This window comes from Anabrus simplex, chromosome 7 (assembly GCF_040414725.1).
Source record: "Anabrus simplex isolate iqAnaSimp1 chromosome 7, ASM4041472v1, whole genome shotgun sequence".
In the NCBI taxonomy this organism is placed as follows: domain Eukaryota; kingdom Metazoa; phylum Arthropoda; class Insecta; order Orthoptera; family Tettigoniidae; genus Anabrus; species Anabrus simplex.
Window position 1 is genome coordinate 13008124 of NC_090271.1, and position 7069 is coordinate 13015192.

Here is a 7069-nt window from a genome sequence, read left to right on the forward strand (position 1 = left end):
AAACTTGCCCCATGCTGCCATAATCAGATCTCAGAAATCCCTAACTATGTTGGTAATTATTCCTGCTTGCCTTATGTTGTTGGTACCAATGTAAAATACTACCACCTTTTTCCTACCCTCCTTCTTACTTTCTACTTTCCTCAACATCTGCCTTAACCTAATTTGTGGAAAACACATGACCCTGGTTTCCTTTTCTTCACATACATTTGCTACATGCCTAACAATGGAGTCTCCCATGACCAGAGCCTCAACCCTACCCAACTCATTAGAACCCTCCCATCCTTATCTTCCCTGATGGCCGCATTAGGGAACATCTTCCTCCTTCCTTTTCTCCCTCTCCTGATTCTGTCCCACTTCCTTCCTATCCGCTACTCTACATTTCCCTTTTATCTTTCCCCTCCTCTGTACCACTTCCCTGTTCCTCTTTTTCCCCTCTTCTGTTCTACATGCAGTGACTCGCACTGACTCCTCACCTATCTACATTACTGTCCTCCATTGGAATTATCTCCCTAAAACTCCCTACGTCTTCCCTCATACTCCCTAACACTGGGTCACACCCACCGTCCCCTATATCTGCATTCATGAGCAATTCTTTAATCTTCATGGAAATATGAAATATTATTAAAAAAAATCAATAAAAATAAAATAACATATTCTGAAAATTAAAAAGTCAAAGGAAAGAAATATTGTACATTACACAAGGTCTCCACGACAATAAAGCAAGCAAAACACTAACTCTACGGTATTACTAATAATAGGAGTAACAGAGTCAAACTATACAAATGTACTTTAAACAAAACATTAGATTATTATTTTAACTTACTACCCTCTATCAGAACTGAAAACTGCCACTAAGTTAATGCTGAAATAACTTACTGCAAGGATTTCACACCACTAACACTAGCAAGATACTTTCTAATAAAATAACTACACAACAATTCCAAACTGCACTTAGGCTTATCCCAATTTTTACACGTTAACTAAAACAATAACACAAGTTAAAACTGAATACTTAAAACTCTGACGATCATTATTATTTTTCTACTACACGCTAACAGGAATTGAAACTGCCCTTGATTCCTGAAATATTGAAACTACAAGAGAAGATGTCTAAACCATTTCTCAAAACTATGCTATCTTGTTGGTGCAATACCATATATTCCCTTTAAGTATTTTTATTTGCTTTAACTAAATTTACAGTGCTACCGATGTCATGTTGCTTATTTAAAGAAATTGTTTCCTTCATGATAGGTGCAATGGCTCTTAAAGTGGTGCACGAAATATCATCTCCAGTACCTATACGAATGTCAATGTAGAAAAATAGGAAGGTTTAACTCCGATTAATGACCTATCTTTAAAAATATCCTATCAACTATACAAATTTAAACAAAAAATGAAATATTCCCCCAATCAGAATATGAAACACCTACATAACCCGTTCTGTGAGTCATTATGTTGGTTGTGTTATTCATAAATGAAGAAACATCCGTTCCAAGTATACCAAGACACTTTCCTGGTGAATACAGACATACCTCAGTCACACAATTCACTACGGAACTCGTGGCAGCTGGCACAATATCAAGGCCTTGCACTACATACTTCATGGCAGCTGGCAGTCCCAAGGCCCTGCGCTACTTACCTCATGGCAGTTCGCACAATTTCAAGGCCCAGCACTACATACATCATGGCAGCTGATATCATTACTACAGCAGAAAAATCACCAGTTTCAGGAAGTACCGTGTTAAGACCGATAAAGTAAAGTTAAAATGAGTTGTGCCTTGAAGCTCTATTGTTAAAAACTTACGGAGTTACCTTCGCTATATAAAAATATACAAATTTATATACTCCCATGTCTGCGTACGGCCCATTCTAGGGAAATAGAGCTCATAGAGCTTCAAGGGAAACAACTAAATCGCAAAGAACAACTGCAGTTTCGCCCAGATACCTCGGAACCATGGTTGTCATTCTTTTACAGCATTTACTGCATGTGACTAGTACTCTGTCATTCTTCACAGTGCTGTTTTATATAGAAAGATTCTACTTGCAAACCAAACGCAATACTTGGGGACCAGCTAATACAGAATAGGAGTGTATTTCGAGTTGATGTCTTCATGACTGTACTAAGTCGCTTCGTTGTTCAAACTACCAATTCATTGAAACTGTGTGTCAGTCAGGGAGGTCAAAAGTGATAGTAATTTTTGTTTTAAGAGGAAGTACAACTAGGTAATTATCCTTAGAGGGAGGCCAAAACACTGCATTGAATGTAGTTGGCAAATTGCAGATATGGAATATGGGATGACCGACTCTTACTTCTTGAAAACAGCTCCCTCTGTGGATCAGTGGCAGTGTGTCAGCCTGCAGATCTCAAACTCAACAGAGGTAGGCTAGTCAGATTTTTTAAATGCACTCCGTGCTATACGTACATTCATTCAGTCTAACGTTCGTGGTTTAACTTTGCAAATGGGTGCCATGTATGTTTTTAGTGTAATTGCTTTCAATGTGTGGCAGTTCTACATTATGACCAAATAATAATAATAATAATAATAATAATAATAATAATAATAATATTCTAGATAAAAATTTGTTTAGATAAGTTTTGGAGGGTTCATATTTATACCATTTAGTCGACTTAAAATGTAATACAGAATTCAAACTAAACCCAACCTGCAGTTGTTAAAAAAGTGACTTCTTCATTAGCCTTCCCCCATGGATGACGTGTCTTACAGTGATTCACAAGAAGCAAGAACACAATACTATACCATAGATAACATATGGCAACAGAAATGAAAGACGATAGCTACAGTACTGAAATGATTTCCAGGGTAATGACATTTTTCTATTTATTATACTTCTTTCCTTATTTTAAATAGCTTACATTTAATCAAATACAGATGCTGTACAATATCAGTGCGTTATTATGTGCAATAATGATTAACCGAGCACGGTACTTAATGATCTTCGTACATCAAACAATAATATAACTGGACTCCTCGAGTGTTATCAACGGCAATTTACGTACACATAAAAATAAATAGTCAAGGTTAGGTGTTATTACACATACATACTTCTAAATTCATCTTCTGCGTACCTAGAAAAGATGAGGAATTCCTTCAAACTTGTGATTCATAGTAAACGATTATAAGTCTAGACTACGCTGTCACTTTCCAAACTCAATCAAACATACTTCATTTTGGCACTGTCATATTCCGCGAACAAAGCTAACACACCATGTTTATACAGCAATGTCAAACGCTTTCAAGCCAAAGACTACTCTCCGGCAAAGACTTTTATAATTCAGTAAATTCTCGTTACAAAGATGAATTATGCAAAAAATGTATTTGGTGCTCCACAACTACGATATAAACAGATAAACAATACTTTGTGCCTAATAAATGACTTGCTAAAGTTTCGCGTAACGTTCATTCCGACTTCTAGCATTTCGATACATATATTCAAATATACAATCTTCATTTTAACTCATCTTACGTTGGCAATGTACCAGCTGTGCAAATAAACAACAAATGACATGAGCTGAGCATTTACTTTGGATTCTTCTTCTTCTTGGTTAGTTGTTGGACATCGTCAAATACGGTAGAGACAATACACGATTTCGCCTTGCTAAAATGGGAGACAATTCGATGGTGGCGCTCCTAGTGACTTGACCTGAACAAATCGCGCTAAATTCAAATATCAATGGAAATGTATATACGGAAATGGATAAATAAATTACGTCTAGAAAGAAAGTGGTATTGAGATATTAACTTCGAAGTTGCTAAAGCAATTCTGGATAAATGAATGAGGAATTATTTAAAAGGTTATTATTCAAAGACTTAAATTAGACATATAAACAAGGTGTGAAATGGCTTGACCTTACATTTATGCATTACTTTTTTAGCTTTAACATACCTGCCTGAAATCTTACGGTTGGATTTGTCTTTTATCCTCATTTAAAAACAATGTATCATAACATTAAGACATTTGTCAATAAAAGTATCGGCACATTCCTTACACATATGATGCAATGAATTAACATTTAATAGCTGGACAATTTTTCTCTTAACATGAAGCCTACTAACAGAAAGAAAATCTATAAAATCCCGGCTTTAATCTGAGAAGAGGGATAAAAGAAAGAAAAGTTTGAAAATGTTGTCGATAGTGGTGCTTTGAGGAATATTTACGTACAATTAGAGTAAAAATGTAACATACCCTTGGCTGTACAGTCGAGGATTTTTAAAGTCGCTGGCCTGGAAATGATCTGAACAGATCTTATAATTCTTTTACAAGCGTAACGTCCCTTCTTTCTTGTACACCTAATCCAAATCGCTTCTGTGACATTTCAAAACCCACAGATCACACCTACAACAACACATCGGTATTGAAGGTTAACTGCTGCACTATACAATAAAATATGCGTATTATATTTTAAGCCCGTTAAAGCATGGGTCGAGCAGGTCAGAAGATTATGAAGTACTATAAAAATCTCTGTTACTGGAAGAATATATATGCAAACACAATATTACTTACATGTTCTTGTCACGAGGGAACCTGAAGAACGAGCGCGCATTTTTCTCTACTTCGTAATTACTGCAGCCAAACACAGCACATACCTTTCCCCTCATGTTGAGAGGAGATATCAAGGAATGACACACGCTACTATTTAATTATGTCAACTCACTGAAAACGCATAAATAACACCAAAAACTTCACACAAAAATACACGTGCTCTTATGACAGAATCAGTACCGTTCAGGTCTATCCGCTAGAGTGACCTCCAATAGTTGTCCCTCGATATCTCGCTCACTGTCGTGTTCTGTTCTGTTCGTGAAGTTGATTTGGGCTCGTTATTTCACCCAGACACAATACTGTATTATATTTGTACTAGTTCTACACGCGCACACAATTTCAATAAAGTAGTACACCAATGCAGTTTACAATGTTTTCTGAGTACGACGTACTTGAAGATTGAGGGAAGTAGACCATGCAGCGGACTCACAAAATGGGTTCAAAGCACTTGAAGTAGTTCAAGAAAAGACGTATCACCTAGACAACTGAGAGTGAGGAAATACGTATACAAGACTAGGAGATATAGGAAAAGCACAGGGACACAAGGTATACTAATCTTCACGCTAGAGAGGCCGTCTCAGCGACTTCTACAAAACATACACACCGGGCCAACATATAAGGGATAAGCAGGAGAGGGCAGTGGAACGAGTGTGAGGGAGGGCGGGAGGCAAATGAGAATATGATGAAATATGTAAGTAGTGTCAATGTATTGTGGGAAAGTGGGGTTAGAGTTGTAAATTAGAGTGATCTAAGAACGGATTTAAGATACGTATGATTGTGGGAGAGGGCTTGTATACGAGACATGCAATTGACGAGGGGAGTGGATAATTGTATTGTATTAAGCTGGAGTACAGGCATCGGCGAGGAGAGTTGTACAATGGGCATTGAAAAAAGAGATGATTGATATCAGCATCTACAGATCCACAATGACATAGGGGACGTGGTTGTAAGCAAAATCGAAATTTATATAGAGGTGTAAGGGAATGATTAAAGCGAAGACGTATGATATTGATGTCCCCCTGTGGGTGGGGGTGGTAGAATAACACCCACGGTATCCCCTGCCTGTCGTAAGAGGCGACTAAAAGGGCCCCCGGGGCTCTGAACTTTGGAGCGTGGGTTGGCGACCACGGGGCCCTCAGCCGAGTTCTGGCATTGCTTCCACTTACTTGTGCCAGGCTCCTCACTTTCATCTATCCTATCCGACCTCTCTTGGTCAACTCTTGTTCTTTTCCGACCCCGATGCTATTAGGTTTGCGAGGGCTAGGGAGTCTTTCATTTTCACGCCCTTCGTGGCCCTTCTCTTTCTTTGGCCGATATCTTCATTTTTCGAAGTGTCGGACCCCTTCCATATTTTCCCACTGATTAGTGTTATATAGAGGATGATTGCCTAGTTGTACTTCCTCTTAAAACAATAATCACCACCACCACCACCACCTATGATATTGATGATATGACGACGAGTGTAGGTGGCGTGTTGATACCAGAAAGTAGTAGGTAGTATGGGTTGGAGACTATGATAGAATTTGCCCTTCTGACATGCAGATGTTGTCCATGTGTTTTGCCATATTTGTCGTTGTTGTGATTTGAGGAGAGATATGAAATCTGTGGCTGGAACAGAAAATGTAGCTGGGGTTCTAGACAAGAGGGAAGCCTCTTTCGCTAAGCGATCGGCTCGTTCATTGCCTGGTATGTTCTTATGTGCAGGTATCCAAATGAGGGTTATTTGGACACCTAACTGGTGTAAATTGAAGAGGATGTGTTTGACATTATACCAGTTCAGTGTAAACTTGTTAGATTTTAGTGTTTGGAGCACGGAGAGAGAGTCAGTGAATATATTAGCAGATTGTATGGATCAATGTTTGATGTACAGTAATGTTTGTCGTATGGCTAGGAGTTCAGCCGAAAAAATAGAAAAGTGGGACGATAAGTGAAACAATTCAGCATACTGAGTCTGTTCGTAATAAAAAGCAGCGCCGACACCACAAGAATTTTTCGATCCATCAGTATAAAAATTGGGACAGGCATTAGTGGATGAAATGCGAACTTTTTTAGAATGTAGAGGAAAAAATGAAAGCCGGTAAGGGAGCATAGCAAAAGAAGATTCTTTAGAATGAATAATAGTAGGAGTATATTGAATCACGTCGTATGCCACAGAATAGTATGGTAGCACATGACTACGAATAATAGTAGATTTAAAAGGGGAGACAGACCCAAATGCCCAAATTAAGGCAGGGGCTCGGCAAGGATGTGTGATAGGTGTTGAGAATGATTGAGCGAGTAATTGTATTTTGGGTAGAAGGTTATTGGAGAGCACGTGAAGTCGTTTGAGGAGATACTTAGATGCTAGAAATCTGCGTCGAAGGAGAAGAGGAGGGTCACCAGTTTCAACTAATAAGGCATTAGTAGGTGTGGTAGACAACGGACCAAAACAAACTCGTAGTGCTTGATTTTGAATTGTGTTGAGGGATTGAAGGGCAGATGGTGATGCAAGATCAATTATATGTGC

The 7069-nt window shown here is 38.4% G+C and overlaps 1 protein-coding gene across 2 annotated transcripts in view; it reads right to left on the bottom strand.

The window, feature by feature from the left end:
* The window catches only part of Atg4a (Autophagy-related 4a), a 98454-nt gene extending 94965 nt beyond the window's left edge, over positions 1–3489 (bottom strand). Inside the window, exon 1 of one of the 2 annotated variants that reach the window (XM_068228562.1) lies at positions 3066–3489. The gene's annotated coding sequence lies outside the window, so the exon portion shown is untranslated. The remainder of the gene's footprint in view (positions 1–3065) is intronic. The other variant, XM_067151060.2, reaches the window with a different exon arrangement.
* Between the last annotated feature and the right edge of the window lie 3580 nt (positions 3490–7069).